The 18,188-nt window shown below is 35.3% G+C and overlaps 1 long non-coding RNA gene across 2 annotated transcripts in view; it reads right to left on the minus strand.

Moving 5' to 3' along the window:
* LOC123801085 (uncharacterized) overlaps nucleotides 1–18,188 on the minus strand; it is a 424,009-nt gene that overhangs the window by 86,337 nt on the left and 319,484 nt on the right. For both annotated transcript variants that reach the window (XR_015725929.1, XR_015725930.1), the window contains exon 8: nucleotides 17,149–17,302. This is a non-coding gene — a long non-coding RNA (uncharacterized LOC123801085). The remainder of the gene's footprint in view (nucleotides 1–17,148; nucleotides 17,303–18,188) is intronic.

Here is an 18,188-nt window from a genome sequence, read left to right on the forward strand (position 1 = left end):
TGCTCATGGATCGGAAGAATAAACATAGTTAAAATGTCTATGCTACTCAGAGCACTCTACACTTTCAATGCCATCACGATCAAAATGCCAATGACATTTTTCAAGGAGCTGGAACAAACAATCCTAAAATTTGTGTGGAATCAGAAAAGACCCTGAATCGCCAAGGAAATGTTGAAAAACAAAGCTGGGGGCATCACAATGCCGGATTTCAAGCTATACTACAAAGCTGTGATCACAAAGACAGCATGGTACTGGCACAAAAACAGACACACAGACCAATGGAACAGAATAGAGACTTCAGAAATGGACCCTCGACTCTATGGTCAACTAATATTTGACAAAGCAGGAAAAAACATCCAGTGGAAAAAAGACAGTCTCTTCAATAAATGCCGCTGGGAAAATTGGACAGCTGTATGCAAAAGAATGAAACTTGACCACTCTCTCACACCATACACAAAGATAAACTCCAAATGGATGAAAGACCTCAATGTGAGACAGGAATCCATCAAAATCCTAGAGGAGAACATAGGCTGCAACCTCTTTGACATCAGCCACAGCAACTTTTTTCATGACACATCTCCAAAGGCAAGAGAAACAAAAGAAAAAATGAACTTGTGGGACTTCATCACGATAAAAAGCTTCTGCACAGCAAAGGTAACAGTCATCAAAACAAAGAGGCAACCCACAGAATGGGAGAAGATATTTGCAAATGAAACTACAGATAAAAGGCTGGTATCCAAGAACTATAAAGAACTTCTCAAACTCATTACATGAGAAACAAATAATCAAATCAAAAAATGGGCAGAAGACATGAACAGTTTTCCAACGAAGACATACAAATGGCTAACAGACACATGAAAAAATGTTCAAAATCATTAGACATCAGGGAAATTCAAATCAAAACCACATTGAGATACCACCTTACGCCAGTTAGAATGGCAAAAATTGACAAGGCAAGAAACAACAATTGCTGGAGAGGATGTGGAGAAAGGGGAACCCTCTTACACTGTTGGTGGGAATGTAAGTTGGTATAGGCACTTTGGAAAACAGTGTGGAGGTCCCTCAAAATGTTAAAAATAGAGTTACCCTATGACCCAGCAATTGCACTACTGGGTATTTACCCCAAAGATACAGACATAGTGAAGAGAAGGGCCATATGCACCCCAATGTTCATAGCAACATTGTCCACAATAGCTGAACTGTGGAAGGAGCCGAGAGGCCCTTCAACAGATGAATGGATAAAGAAGATGTGGTCCATATATACAATGGACTATTACTCAGCCATCAGAAAGAACGATTACCCAACATTTGCAGCAACATGGACGGGACTGGAGTAGATTACGCTAAGTGAAATAAGTCAAGCAGAGAAAGACAAATATCATATGCTTTCACTCATTTATGGAACATAAGGAATAGCAGGGAGATTGGTAGGAGAAGGAAGGGAAGAATGAAGGGGGAGTTAACAGAAGGGGAATGAACCATGAGAGACTATGGACTCTGGGAAACAAACTGAGGGCTTCAGAGGGGAGGGGGGTGGCGGATTGTGATAGGCCAGTGATGGGTATTAAGGAGGGCATGTATTGCATGGAGCACTGAGTGTTATACACAAATAATGAATCATGGAACACTATATCAAAAACTAATGATGTACTGTATGGTAACTAACATAACATAATAAAAAAATTTTTTTTAAAAGACTTACATCATGGTTATTTCCTGGAATTTATAAGCTTCAAATTTCAACAAACAGCTACTCAAAGAATTTTTGTGGGCTTGGCTTCCATATAGAATCTATTATTTTTTTAGCACCAGTGCTAAAGCAATAGCTAAAAATGTTATTCAGGCTCCGTTCATCAGTAACTTCTATTTATTTTTTTAACCCATCATCTTCTACTTCTCCCTTGCCTGCTTCACAACTAAGATGCACTACTTGAAATGCCTACCTTTGTTTCACGTAGTCAAGTCTTTGCTCATCTCATTCTCTGTCTCTGTCTATCCATCTCTCCATACATATATAATTCTTCTACAATTTATATGTTCTTTCAAAAACTTTCTCATCACTATAAATCCTAATAATCGTTCTAAATAATTTTTCTAGAAATCTTTGTTTTGTGACTCCATTTAAAATCAGTTCTGCATGATACCTTGTCATTCCCCCCTTCTTATATCTCTTTTAGCCTCTCACAAAATTGTGAGCTCCTTTAGGGTAAGCACTCAATTTTATACATATTAATACACCTATGTTTCCCAGTTTATCCTGTTGATGATGGTTCCTTGATAAAGTCATAGCCACTGATTTCCTGGATAATCTATGATATAGTGAGCTTATTTCAGCTGTAAATTTAATTGCTTAAATTCATTTTTTATGTGGTTGGAGCATTTCCCCAATTACCTATTATTCTATAGTTTGGACAGTTTGGCTGGATATTTCTTTTTTTTTAAGATTTTATTTATTTATTTGACATAGAGAGAGAGAGAGAGCTCAAGTAGGCAGAGCATCAGGAAGAGGGAGAAGTAGGCTCCCTGATAAGCAGAGAGCCCAATGTGGGACTCTATCCCAGGACCCTGAGATCATGACCTGAGCTGAAGGCAGACACTTAACAGACTGAGCCACCCAGGCACCCCGGCTGGTTTTTTTAATGTAAACCTTTTATCACTGGTATCTCAAAACTCTTTCCATTAGAAAGCTATTGGTAATTTTCAATTAAATAGCACATTAACCTATGGATTGAGTGCAAATAAATAACTCCGGATGAAGTCAAAAGAAAAGTACAGCAATGAATACTGTAATTGGAAAATAGACCTATCACTGCTTAAGTAATTGGTTCTTACTCATTTGAATAATTACTCTAACATTATTAGGTTCTTTTAATAATTGAATACACTGTTTCAACACATTTTTTAAAAAATTGCATTATGCAATAAAATAATAAACCATAACAGACATATTTTTTTACCTTTAAGATGGTAGGGGATTTTTTAAAAATAAAACATTACAAAAGAGAAATATATATAATGACATTTAGAATAATGCTCAGACATAGAATAGAGTGTTGTCAGTGGACAGAAAGGCAGAACCTTACACAGCCCGCAGGTTTAGAAAATGAGTCCTAAAGGAAGCACAGTTTAAGCTGAAAGTGTGAGCTGGGAGCAGAAGTTGAGTAGAAAAGTTTGAAAGGAGATATACACTTGAGCCTTTTCAAAAATAAAATACAGGCATCACTGAGGTACATACTTCTAAATATTTATCAAGCATGGTCATACAGTATGCCAATCACTCTCAAGGTTCTGAGAATCTAGAAGTATTTAAAAAAAAAAGCAGAGCTTATTTTCAAAGAATACATTCTAACTGGGGAGACAAATGAAAACCTCAGTGATTATATGTGTCATAACTGCCATTAGTGAGTTGGGTTACAAAACCTTACAAGATATTGCGGGGGAAGAGGTGGGTTTAGAGAAGAACCAACTAACTCATGCAATGAATCACATTTCAGGTTTTACATATTCATTTCACAAACACTTGTTGAAGACTTACTAGGTGACAGACACTAATTAAGCCCTTGGGATGCTAAGATGCTCAGGAAAGAGAAGATGCCTATTACTAAAGAACTCGGGTCTAACACTCTTACACTTGAAAAGCAGTTCTAGAGTATTCATGGACAAGCTAGAAAAACAAACTAATGAAGAGGGAATCACAAAAGTTTTCTGGACAGCAGGAGAAACAAACTCTGTAAGAAAGGGACTAATCGTACCTAGAGGAGAGCTGGGCATAGCACGCCTCATGCATAATCAACACATTACTGCTCACTGATGAAGAATAATCCAGAAAGTATGAGGACTGCCATGGACATTTTCTCCTAGTCCAGTCCCCTGGGGACTAACAGCTGATTGCTTATGTATTTCTAATATTTGTATCCTAAAGCAGTCAAAGTATGGTCCATTTCTTGGAAGAATCTTCAAAATCTGGGCATTTGTTAAAGATGCAAATTTTATGGACATACCCTAGACCAACCAAGTCAAAATCTCTGGAGTTATTCCCATAATTCTGCTTTAACAAGTTATACATATTATTCTCATGCACGCTAAAGATGAAAAGTACTCCATGAAACATCGTACATGAAGTGTTAAATTTACAAAAGAGAATACATTAAAATAGAGAATATTTTCAAAAATATCTTGTGAAATAGTTGTATTTTCCTTGTTTTGTTTAGTTGGTAACTCCCTTTTTGTGATTTGTCATTTCTTATGCATAAAACATTTCCTTTTCATAAGACCAATAACCACACGGCTCTTATGGTATCTCTTCTAAAAATTTTCTTCCTCGAGAAAGCCAAATATAACTTTGAAAAAAGTAAGCAGAAAATAAACAAGTGTTCTTATTACCTATTCATAACATTCAACTTTTCCTTAAGTTTGAACATTTTTTTTCCTTTAAAAAGTTATACATCCTTGTTAGCGTTTGTATTAAAATTTCTAGTCAAACAGTAAAGTAAAATATTTAATTACATTGATTCGGCATCTTGAACTACTTGAAAAATGGCATTTGGTAAATATTGACAAAGGAAAATATGGGAATAGGCTAAATTAGCAAAAAATGTATTTTATATTTTGTATCACAGCATAACTTGATGTAACAGCCCTTCAGATATTACATATGCTATGATTTGATACACAGAATGGACTTTTTCTAGTTGGAAGATGGTGTTACCTACTATAATATTTACAAGGAATTGAGTGGCATGTGATTGATTTTTTTTTTAATATTTTATTTATTTATTTGACAGAGAGAGAGACAGCCAGCGAGAGAGGGAACACAAGCAGGGGGAGTGGGAGAGGAAGAAGCAGGCTCATAGCAGAGGAGCCCGATGCGAGGCTCGATCCCACAAATCACGCCCTGAGCCGAAGGCAGACGCTTAACCGCTGTGCCACCCAGGCGCCCCTGATTCTCTTTTTAATTAGGAAAAATATGACACAACATAGCTTGCGCTGTAAGGTTTTTTTGAGCTTGCTGATACTCAAAAAGAATGGAAATCATTGCATCTTTTCCAAAATGACAGATTTTTTCCACTCCAAATAGAAAGTGTGGAACACAGAATTTGGGATACTAAATCATCAACGAACAACTGAATATTTCAGGCACATGATGGATGCCAAATTTCTGGTGGGGATCAAAATCTGTCAAGGACAGTAGCTGCTATCATCAATCACTTTCCTGAAGAGCCTGGTTCTGCAGTGACTTATGAGTTTACAGGAAGCCCCGTGGTGGTAGAAAGTAAAAAGACAAAAAAAAAAAAAAAAAAAAAAAAAAAAAGTCAGCATTTCCTAAGTGGTACCCCAGGCCAGATGATATAAAACTCAGCATCCATGCAATAAGGGGAAAGAGGGGCGCAAATGAGGATTTTAACTAGAATAAATTCACCATTGTTTATCAGTCTATGAGGCATATACTGTCATTGTACTAGGTAGAGAAATTTCTCATTACCAAATTTATAAAATTACATTTTTAATTCATAGTTGAAATTTCATTGATAAAAAGTATATCTGAAATAACGTATAATTTGAAATTTGTGTCTTGCTTTTATGCCTTTATTTTGTGATACATCATTTCAATGTTCAACTGAGTATAATAAGGACAATAAATTACCATTAATTTAAACTACTTTTACACATTTTTTCACACACAATATCAGCTAAGATAGTTTACGAAGTGTTTTGAACTGATATGGTTTCACTGTTTTCCTTTGGTAGTTCAGAGATAAAAAGCTGTCTTTCACCAGATATATAGAAGCTCAGTTATTATACATATGCGATTTCATGTTTTGTTTAACTAGAGAATTAAAAAGTTTTCTGCAGATTATTTTTATTTTCTACATGTAATACAGATTGCCTCTCCTTTTTTAATTCCCTCCCTTCTGTTCTCCTTCCTTTTATTAATATTTATAATTCATTTTCTAGCATCTAAAACTGCATTTGGCTAAGACTGCATTTTTTAATTGTTGTTGAGGTAGAACTGACATACAAAATTACATTAATTTCAGGTGTACAATGATTCAATATTTGTATACACTGTAAACTTTTTTTGTAATGGCGTATGTACTTTTATTAGATAATGCCAAATTCCCTTCCATTTTTGTGGGTTATTTTGCAATTCCAACAACAATGTAAGAGAGTGACTGTTTCTCTACAGCTTCCTTAACAGAGTATATTGTCAAGCTTTTGAATTTTGCCAGTCTGACAGGTGAGAACAGCACCTCAGTGTAATTTATAATAAGTCTAGTTACTATGCATCACCACACAAAATTACAATTTTTTTTTCTTGTGATAAGAACTTTTAAGATTTACTCCCTTGGCAACTTTCAAATAAGCACTAAAATATTAGGGACTCTTGTTCCCCTGTACATTACATCCCCAGGACTTAAGTATTTTATAACTGGAAGTTTGTACCTCTTGACCCCTTCACCCATCTCACCTACTCCTCAACCCCAGTTCCCCTGGAAACCACCATTCTATACTCTGTATCTATGAGTTTTGTTTTCTTTGTTCATTTGTTTTGTTTTTTTGTGTTCTGAATAAGATGAAATCATATGGTACTTGGCCTTGATTTATTTCACTTAGCATAATACCCTAAATTCCATCCATATTACCCCCAATGGCAAGATTTCATTCTTTTTTTTATGCTTTAGTAGTATTCCATTGTATATGCATACCAAATCTTTATCCATTCATCCATCAGTGGACACTTAGGTTGTTTCCATGTCTTGGTTATTGTAAATAATTCTGCAATGAGCACACGGGTGCATATATTTTTGTTTTCTTTAGATATTCACAAGTGAAATTGCTGGATCACATGGTAGTTCTATTTTTAATTTCTGAGGAAATTCCATACTGTTTTCCACAGTGGCTATACCAATTTACATTTCCACCAATAGTACACAAGGGTTCCCTTTTCTCCACATCCTTGTCAACATTTGTTATTTCTTGTATTTTTTGTATTAGCCATTCTAACAGGTGTGACTATGATTTTGATTTGCATTTCCATGATGATTAGTGATTATTAGTGATTGAGAAATTTTCATGGGCCTGCTGGCCATCTGTATGTCTACTTTGGAAGAAGGTCTACTCAGAGTCTCTGCCTATTTTTTAATCAGATTTTTTTTTGCTACTGAGTTCTTTATATAATTTGGATATTAAGCCCTTATCAGATGTATAATTTACAAATATTTTCTCTCATTAAGTTTCCTTTATTTTGTTGATGGTTTCTACTGTTTTGCAGAAGCTTTTTAGTTTCATGTAGTCCCGTTTTTTTTATTTTTGCTGCCCTTGCTGTTAGAGTGAGATCCAAAATATCATTGCAAAGATTTATATCGAGGAACTTACTGCTTATGTTTTCTTCTAAGAGTTTTATGATTTCAAGTCTTGCATTCAAGTCATTAATCTGTATTGGGTTAATTTTTTTTGTATGGTGTAAGACAGTAGTCTAGTTTCACTCTTTTGCATGTGGCTCTTCAGTTTTCCCAAAACCAGTTATTAAAAAGACTGTTCTTGGATCCATTATTTAATGGTGGGAACATTAAAACTGAGGATTCCTTCCGTATTTATGAGCAGAAACTGTCCCATAAAGAACTTTCCTTCACCAACCATTGGTTTACCTTAAAATTCAGTCTCTACAGGAGAGGCTGGATAAATCCTTGATTCTTTCCTCTTACCAGTTTTCAGAATAATTACTGTTAGGCAGCTCTTTGCTTCTAGGTCTTTCCAGGGGGGACAGTTGGGATGTATAACTTCTAGGGGGAAAAGAGTCATGAATTTATACTGCTATTTCCAATTAAAATTCAGGACCACCGGGCTTTGACTTTTTTGATTTTATATCTGTGTCTCTTTTATGCAGAAAATCTTGGTTGCTAATGACATTAACATAATTAATGCAGGCAGGCAGACTGGATCTGAGGACCCAGAGAGGGGTTCCACAGGATTGACCAAGAGAATTGTTTAGGTGTATAAGCAGTATTAAAAGAATTTTTAAAAGAAAAAATAAAGTAAATAAAATTTTAAAAAATAATAAAATAAAATAAAAAGACTGTCCTTCCCCCAATGTATATTCTTGGCTCCTTTGTCATAAATTAATTGATCACATATGCACAGGTTGATTTCTGGGCTTTCTATTCTGTTCTATTGATCAATTGGTCTGCTGTTATTTCAATACCAGATTGTTTTGATTACTATAGCTTTGTAATATAGTTTAAAATCAAGGAGCATAGTGCCTCCAGCTTTGTTCTTTCTCAAGATTGCATTGGTTATTCAGGCTCTTCGTGGTTCCATACAAATTTTAGGATTGTCATATTTCTGTGAAAAATGCCATTGGGATATTGCTATGGATTACACTGAGTCTGAAGAATGCTTTGGGTAATATGGACATTTTCACAATATTAATTCTTCCAATTCATGACCATGGAGTATATTTCCATTTATTTATGTCTTCTTCAATTTCTTTCATCAGTGTCTTATAGTTTTCAGTACACAGGTCCTTCACCTTCTTGGTTAAATATATATTTAAAAAAACCTTCTTGGTTTTTTATTCCTTTTTGATTCAATTGTAAATGGGATTGTTTTCTTAAATTTCTCTGACAGTTTGCTGTTAATGTGTAGAAATGCAACAGATTTTTGAACATTGATTTTGTGCCCTACAATGTTACTGAATTTATTAGCTCTAACAGTTTTTTGGTGGAGTTTTTACGGTTTTCTGTATCTAAATTGATGTCACCCACAAATAGTGACAATTTTATTTCTTCCTTTCCAATTTGAATGTCTTTCATACCTTTTTCTTGACTAATTGCTCTGGTTAGGATTTCTAATACTATGTTGAATAAAAATAGTGAGACTCATTCTTGTCTCATTCTTGTCTCATTCTTGATCTTAATGGAAAAACTTTCAACTTTTTAACACTAAGTATGATATTAGCTGTGGGCTTGTCTTGTATGGTTTCATCGTGTTAAGGTACATTCCCTGGATAGTCACTTTGTTGAGAGTTTTTATCATAAACAGATGAATTTTGGTGAAAGCTTTCTCTCTGCATCTATTGAGATGGTCGTGTGATGTTTATCTCCTATTTTATTAATGTGGTATATCACATTGACTGATTTACAGATACGAACCATCCTTGCATCCCTGGAATAAATCCCACTTATCATGGCATTTGATCCTTGAAATGTATTGGTGAATTTGGTTTGCTAATATTTTGTTGAGGATCTCTGTATGTTCATCAGGAATATTGGACCATAATAATTTTTTTTTCTTTTCTTTTTCTTTTTTCCTCTTTTTTTTCATTCTGTCCTTGTCTGGTTTTGATATCAAGGTAATGTTGGCCTTATATCCTGTGTTTGGAAGTATTCCCTCTTCTTCCATTTTTTGGAGGGAAGAGTTGAAAAGCATAAAGTATAAATTTTCTTAAAATGTTTGGTAGAACTTGGGGCACCTGGGTAGCTCAGTCAGTTAAGGGTCCATCTCTTGATTTCAGCTCAGGTCATGATCTCAGGGTTGTGAGATAGAGCCGCATTGGGCTCTGCTTTAAGCAGGGCGTCTGCTGGAGATTCTCCCTCTCTCCCTCTGCCCTTCCCCCTGCTCATGCACTCTCTCTCTCAAATAAGCAAATAAATCTTTTTAAAAAAATGTTTCATAGAATTTGCTAAAAAAAGAAAAAAAAACGAAGCCACCTGGTTCTGGACTTTTGTTTGTTGGGAGGTTTGGATTACTGATTCAATCTTCTTACTAATAATTGGTCTATTCAGGTTTCTTATTTCTTCATGGTTCAGTCTTGGAAGAGTGTATGCTTCTAGGAATTTATCCATCTTTTTTACGTTATCCAATTTTTTGACCTACAATTGTTCATAGTAGTCTCTTATGATCCTTTGTATTTCTTTAGTATCAGTTGTAACTTCTCTTCCATTTATTTTATTTATTTGAGCCCTCTCTTTTTTCTTCGTGAGTCTACCTAAAGGTTTATCAATTTTGTTTTTATTTTCAAAGAACCAGCTTTTAATTACATTGATATTATCTACTGTCTTTTTAGTCTCTATTTCATTTTACTTTCTCTGATCTTTGTTATTTTCTTCCTCCTACTAACTTCAGGCTTCATTTGTTCTTCTTTTTCTAATTCTTTTATGAGTAAAGTTAGATTGTTTGAGAATTTTCTTGTTTTTGACGTAGGCCTATACTACTATGAAATTCCCCCTTAGAATTTCTTTTGCTGCATCCTATAAATTTTGGTCAAGTGTATTTCCATTTTCATTTATCTCCAGGTTTTTTATTTCTCCTGTGATTTATGTATTGATGTTTTCGTTGTTCAGTGGCATGCTGTTTAATCTCTACATTTAAAAAAAAAATTCTGATTTGCTTCTTGTAATTGGTTTCTGGTTTTATACCCTTGTGATCAGAAAAGATGCTTGATATGATTTCAATCTTAAATTTACTGAGTCTCATTCTGTGGCCTAACATATAACCTATACCAGAGAATGATCCATTTACACTTGAAAAGCATGTGTATTCTGCTGCTTTCGGATGGAATGTCCTGTATATATCTATAAAGTCCATGAGGCCTAGTGTGTCATTTAAGGTCAATGTTTTATTTTCGGTTTGGATGATATATCCATTGATGTAGTTGGGCAGAAAACTCCAAATATCATTGTATTGCTGTCAATTTCTCCCTTTAGATCTGTTAATACTTTACTATATATTTAGGTTCTTCTATGTTGGGTGCATGGATATTTATAATTGTGATATCCTCTTGTTGTGCTGACCCCTTTAGAATTATTTAAAGTTCTTCTTTTTATTTGTTTTAATAGTGTATTTTTTCTGGGACGCCTAGGTGGCTCAGTCAGTTAAGCGGATGGCTCTTGATTTCAGTTCAGGTCATGATTTCAAGTCCCAGGATCAAGCCCGGCTTGATCAGTCTCTGCACTCAGTGGGGAGTCTGCTTGAGGGTTCTTTCTCTCCCTTTGCCTCTCTTTCTCTCTAATCTTTTAAAAAATCAATAAAGTGTATTTTTTCTGATATAAGTATAGTTACCTCAGCTTTCTTCTGGTTTCCATTTGTGTGGATCACATGTTTTTGCTCCTTCACTTTCAGTCTTTGTGTGTCCTTACATCTGAAGTGAAGTCTCTTGTACATGGCATATAGATGGGTCTTGTTTTTTAATCCATTTAACCACTCTATGTCTTTTGGTTAGAGAATTTAGTCCACCTACATTTAAAGTAATTATCAATAAGTATGTACTTATTGCCATTTTAAAAATTGTTTTCTGGCTCTTCATTTCTTTCATCTCTTGCTATTTGTGGTTTGATGATTTTCTTTAGTGCTATGCTTACATTTCTCTCTTTATTTCCCTCTGTGTTTCTACTGTAGGTTTTTGCTATGTGGTTACCATGAGGCTCATATATAATAGCCTAGATAGATAATAGTCTATTTTAAGTTAATAGCCATTTAAGTTTGAATGCATTAAAAAACTACATCATTAGTCCCTTCTCCCCATGTTTTATGTTCTTGATGTCATATTTTACATCTTTTTATTTTGTGTATCCCTTGACTATTATATAGTTATTTTTACTACTTTTTAATCTTTTAACCTTCATACTAGCTTTATAAGTGATTAATCCACTACCTTTACTCTATATTTACCTTTATCTGAAAGTTTTATACTTTCATATTCTCTTTGTTATTAATCAATGCCCCTCTTTTCAGCTTAAAGAAGTCCCTTTAACATTTCTTGTAAGGCTGGTTTTAGTGGTGATGAACTCCTTTAGCTTTTGCTTGTCTAGGAAACTATTTCTCCTTCAATTCTGAATGATAACCTTACCAGGTAGAGTATTCTTTTTTTTTTTCTTTTCAGCACTTTAAATATATTGAACCACTTGCTTCTAGACTGCAAAGATTCTGATGAAAAAGCTACTGATAGTCTTATGAGGTTCTCTTGTAGATAACAAGTTGTTTTTCTCTAAGTGCTTTTTAAAAAAAAGATTGATTGATTTATTTTAGAGAGAGAGGGAGAGCAAGTGGGGGGAGAGCAAAAGGGAGAGGGAGAGAGAATCTCAAGAAGACTCCCCACTGAGCATGGAGCCCAGTGTAGGGCTCAATTCCAGGACTCATGGGATCATGACCTGAGCTGAAATCACAAGTCAGACACTTAACTGACCAAGCCACACAGGCACCCCCCTCATTTTTGTTTTTGTTTTTTTAAAGATCTTACTGCATTTAAAATTTTCTCTTATTTGTAACTTTTGATACTCTAATTGCAATTTGTCTTGGAGTGGATCTTTTTGGGTTTATCTTATTTGAAAACTCTCTGTGCCTCCTGGATCTCGATGTCTGTTTCCTTCCCCAGGTTAGAGAAGTTTTAACCATTATTTCTTCAAATACATTTTCTGTCCCTTTCTCTCTCTTTACTCCTTCTGTGACTCCATAATGTGAATGTTATTTCCCTTGATGTCCAATAGGTCCTTTAAACTATCTTTACTTTAAAAAAAAATTCTTTTCTCTGCTTTTGCTTCTCTACTCGGGTGAATTCCACCACCCTATCTTCTAGATTGTTGATCATTTCTTCTGCTTTCTCCAGTCTGCTGTTGAACCTCTTTAGTGTGTTTTTCAGTCCAATGATTGTATTCTTTAGCTGTGTGACTTATTTGGGACTTTCTTGTATTTTCTATCTCTTTGTTGAAGTTTTCAATATGTTCATCCATTCTTTCCCAAGTTAGGTGAACATCTTTATGACCAATGCTTTGAATTCTTTTTCAGGTACATTATTATTTCCACTTAATTAAGGTTTCTTTCTGAATTTTAAACTTATTCTTTCATTTGGAATATATTCCTTTGTTTCCTCATTTTGTTTGAATCTGTGTTTGTTTCTACATACTAGGCAAAACAGCTAACCCTCCCCGTCTTGAAGGAATGGCATGGTGTAGAAGATAAATCTTATTGTCCAACCTCACCCTAGCTCTTGGTTGCCTCTTGAAACTTTGTGGTGTCTAAGCAGCCTGATTTATTTTTGTAGGTCCCAGTTGATGAGGTTGTGTGAAGACCTGTCAGCATTATAAAGAGAGATACCTAGTTTCAGGCTGATAAGAAGTCAGATCCTTGAGCTGCAGCTTTGAAAGTATGCAAATATATCCAGTCCTGTAGGACTACAGTCACAAACCCTGCTGGCCTCTAGACTAGATGATCTCATGTTCCCTGGGAGAAAGTTGCAAAAATCAGGGCTTCAGACAAGTGTACAAGCTTCTTTCTAGGAAGTATTAGCAAGCTGTAGCAAGGTCAAGGGAGAGTGCAAAGATGGCAACTTTGAGCCCACATTCCCTGAGAGCACCTCTGTAGCCTGTAGATGTGTGGCAAACCTGAAGACTGCCCCTCAGGCTAAAGCTCCAGGACAATTAAATAGAAAGACTGGGGGCTGTTTTCAGTCTGCTCTCTATGTAGTGACTGACCTGTGGATGGTAGCCTGCCCAGATCACTCTTACTGTTATAGTCCCATGGGACTCAGAAACAATACCCTTGGCCAGCCAGAACCTAGTGATCAAGGAGTTTCCTGTGTGGACTGCACAAGCCTGATGGCTTTTGTAGGAACCATGGGAGAGCTCAGGGCCAGAGTGCACCAACCCACTCTAGTGAAGCCTCAAGAGAGTACAGGGCTGAGGGGAGTATCAAAGTAGAGGGATAGCACAAAAGTAGCACCTGTCTCTATCCCTAGAGGGAGTCCCAACCGGCTCTTGACCTCCCAGCAGCTTTAAGATTAGCAAAAGAATCTCCTTCACTTGTAGGCACTTTTCAAACTTCTGCTTTTGCACTGGTCCCTGGGGCAAGTGAGTGTGTACGAGCCCTTTAAGAGAAGTTTCTCAATTCCCCATGGCCCTTTGGATCTTCTGGATGTGAGCCCCACTAATTCTTAGACCCAGATGTTTTGGGGGCTCATCTCCCCATCGTAGGTCCCAAGAGTTGGGATGTCTGATGTGGGGCACAAACCCCTTGGTCGCCTGGAAGAAGCTCCAGAGTTGTGAGATCCCTCCTGATTGTGGGTCACCACACTGGGGATGGGGTATTTGGTGAGACTGTGTCTATGTTTCTCTTACCTGTCTCAATATAGCCCTGAAACTACAGTTATGAAGGGGCTGTTCAACTAGTTTTCACATCTTTTTCAGAGGAAGTTGTTCCATATGTAGCTGTAGATTCAGTGTGTCCATAGGAGAAGAGGAGTTTAGGATATTCTTATGCTGCCATCTTGGACTGTCTTCCAACATTCCTTTTTGGTTATATATTATTTATCATTTCATTATATATGTACATATATAGATATTCTTATTCTCTGTTATAATGAAACACAAAGCTTCAAGGTTTATTTTCCATTATGAGAAATGTTTAAGAAAAATTAGTTATACTTGCTTTAGGTAACATTTTCATTTCTTTTCAAATGCATTTCAAATAAAACAGTAGGGCTACATCAGTGGAAAACCATATAGACATAACAAAGTGTTATTTTTTTCTTTTGTACTCATAGCTTTAAAATTTAAAATCAATTATTATGTGGGCAATAGGAGCCTGAGGATACCAACTGAGTCAACACAGTTTTATTGATACAGGCTTGTCTTTACAACTGAAACATACTTTAGCTGTATGTCAATCATACCCTAACCGCAAAGCCTTTTATTATTTTTCTCTAGATTATTACTTTCTTCTCAGTTTAAATGGATTGGAAAATTGAAATGCTATTTTACATTTTCTGCCTTCAAGAAAAAAAAAATATAAGTAATCTAAAATGAGGCAACCAGCAACATATCAACTTTGTCAATCACTATTGACATAATATTCAATTCTATCTGTATGCTAATATCGATTTATTTCTGGAAATGTATTTTTCAAATATAAGTCAACCAAGAACATGAAACATTAATATGATTCCAGTGAACAAATATGGATAATTTTTAGCAACAGACTGTCAGTGATTATATTTTGGTATAATTCAGATAAAAAGCAAAATCACTAAAATCATTTCAGGATTTGTCTACATTCATATTGAGTTTTAGAGCTATTTTTGGAGTCTAAAGTAGTAGCTACTATAAGCAATATTCTGGTGCACACCAATACATTATTAAAACATACTATCTTCATCATAAAAGAGTTTTTTAATAAATATGTTACAGGTGTTATAAGTGAAATGATATTCATCAATGTTGTTTGTATACTTATTTGAAAAAAGGGGATAAACATCTCTAGACTTTCATTTGTTATTTTTCTCTAGTAACTAGTTTTATAGTGGAAGAAAAAAATCAGTTATGACTGTTATATGAAACCTTTAATCATATTATTTTGATCTAAGGTGTCAGTTAAAGTACCAGTTAAACATGAGACATAGTAGTTACTGAATCATCAATTATGATATAAATGTAGAAATAGACAAGATAAAGCTAATTTTGCCCTCATTAAAATACAATAAAACTAACACGAAAATATTTGGAAATCTGATATATTTATTCATAATATAGCCACTTCTGTTCCTCAAACACATTGAAGGCATTTATATATTTGTTAAAAATGTTAAATGTTACTTTGAGATTCTCTTAGATGAAGAGAAAATAGTTTGTATAGCAAGCACTCTGCTGTCAGTAGCTGTTATAAAAAATCAAACATATAATCTATATGATTTTATTTTAAAATTATTAATTTTTTAAAAAGTGGAATGAAAATATAACTATGGCGACAGCATCCAACACTGAGCAGAAATCCTGTCAAAAATATATCTTATAAAAAAGGTCAGTGAATGTTGGTGGGAATGCAAACTGGGATAGCCATGGTGCCAAACAGTATGGAGGTTCCTTAAAAGTTAAAAACTAGAACTACCCTATGATTTTGCACTAGTGGGTATTTACCCAAAAAATACAAAAACACTAATTCAAAGAGATAAATGCACCCTTATGTTTATAGCAGCATTATTTACAATAACCAGATTATGGAAGCAGCCCAAGTGTTCACTGATAGATGAATGGATAAAGAAGATGTGGTATATATCCACAATGGAATATTATTCAGCCATAAAAAGAATGAAATCTTGGCATTAGGAACAACCTGGATGGAGCTAGAGAGTATAACGCTAAGTGAAATAAGTTAGTCAAAGAAAGACAAATACCATATGATTTCACTCATATGTGGAATGTAAGAAACAAAAGAAATGAGCAAAGGAAAAAGAAAGAAAGTGAGAGAGAGAGAGAGAAACCAAGGAACAGACTCTTAACTGTAGAAAACAAAGTGATGGTTACCAGAGGGGAGGTGGTGGGGAGAATGGGTGAAATAGGTGATGGGGATTAAGGAGCACACTTGTTATGATGAGCACTGGGTGTTATACGTAAGTGTTGAATCACTATATTGTGTACCTGAAACTAATATAACACTGTATGTTAACTATACTGAAATTAAAAGAAAATAAATAAAATTTTAAAAATGTGTATATATGTACATATATAGTTTATTTCCTAAACCACATGTTATTATATGGTAGACATCTTAGAAATAAATAACATGTACCGCTTATAAAAATATGCATATCTCTCTGTGTTTACTGTGTGTCACTGATCATGAATAAAGTGATAACAAATATGAATAAAAATTCATTAACAAAAAGGGCATGGTTATACAGCCCCATCTCTTACTGCAAAAATGAAAATAATCAGTAATACCACCACCACCATCATCATCATTGGAAAAACCTCACTTTAATGAAAACATTTAACACGTAATCATCTAATTGATATATACACCTAAGTGACTGCGAAGTCTACTAAGATTTAAAAGGAGTTATTCAATTAATAGGGGCAAGAAGCTAAAGAGAAGGAAAATCAAGCAAGGCTTGAGACTGTCAAAAAAGAAAGCTCCCTATATGTTTGTCACAAATAAATTCCAAGATCCTCAGGGGATGCTTGGAACCACAGACAGTACTGAGCTCTCTATACACCATGTTTTCTCCTATACATACATGCCCATGATAAAGTTAATTTATAAATTGGACACAGTGAGATATGAACAATAACTAATAATAAAATAGAATTATAATATACTGTAATAAAAGTTATATGAACGTGGTTTTTCTTTCAAAATGTTCTATTGTTCTGTACTCACCCTTCTTCTCGTGATGATGTGAGATGATAAAATGGCCAGGTGATGAGATGAAGGGAGGGGAATGATGTAGGCACTGCGATGTAGCATTAGGCCACTCATGACTTTTTGATGATACATCTGCTTCTGCAGTGCAGGAGCCTGTAGGTAACCGGAACTGTGGAAAGCAGAAGCGTACATAAGGGGAGGCTACTCTATTACTATGTTCAAATTCCAAATTGCTGAGTTCTCTGCTTTCATAATTTTGAAATACATACACTATATCATAGCAAAATTAGTGAAATCTTTGGGGCACCTGGATGGCTCAGTTGGTTAAGCCTCTGCCTTCCGCTCAGGTCGTGATCTCGGGGTCCTGGGATCAAGCCCTGCATCAGGTCCCCTGCTCAGCGGGGAGTCTGCTCCTCCCTCTGCCTCTGCCCCTTCCTCTGCTCATGCTCTCTCTCGCTCTTTCTCTCAAATAAATAAAATCTTTAAAAAAATAATGACATCTCCAAGTACAATACTATAGAACAAATCACACCAAAATTCAGTAGCTTAAGACTACAACAGTTTACTTTTCTTCATGTGCCCACTGGTCCACCTAGGCTTGGCTTGATCTAGCTCTAAAGGCATGTTAGGTTCATTACTGTGCCCCTAATCTCTTATTCTCTTTTAACCAATGGCTTAACCATTAATATGTTCTTAACCACAATATGTTCTTGTGATAATAAAAGCATAAGGAGGACAAGAATTCATATGATGCCTCTCAAGGTCCAGGCTCAGAACAGACAGGACACACAGCTCTGTTACCAGCGTTTTACGGGCCAGATAAGTCACATGACTAAGCTAAATATCAGCAGGCTGGGGAAATATACTTCATCTCTAGTGTAATAAAGTGCAATGTGACACAGCAAAAGGTGAAAATACAGAAAGGAATGAAGAATTTGGAAGAAAATTGCCATCTGTAATAAAAATGATAAACGTGATTTCTGGTGAAAAAGATTTAATTGTGGGCGCCTCGGTGGCTCAGTTGGTTAAGCGACTGCCTTCGGCTCAGGTCACAA

This window comes from Ursus americanus, chromosome 10 (assembly GCF_024610735.1).
Source record: "Ursus americanus isolate L20-20 chromosome 10, mUrsAme1.1.p, whole genome shotgun sequence".
Lineage (NCBI taxonomy): Eukaryota > Metazoa > Chordata > Mammalia > Carnivora > Ursidae > Ursus > Ursus americanus.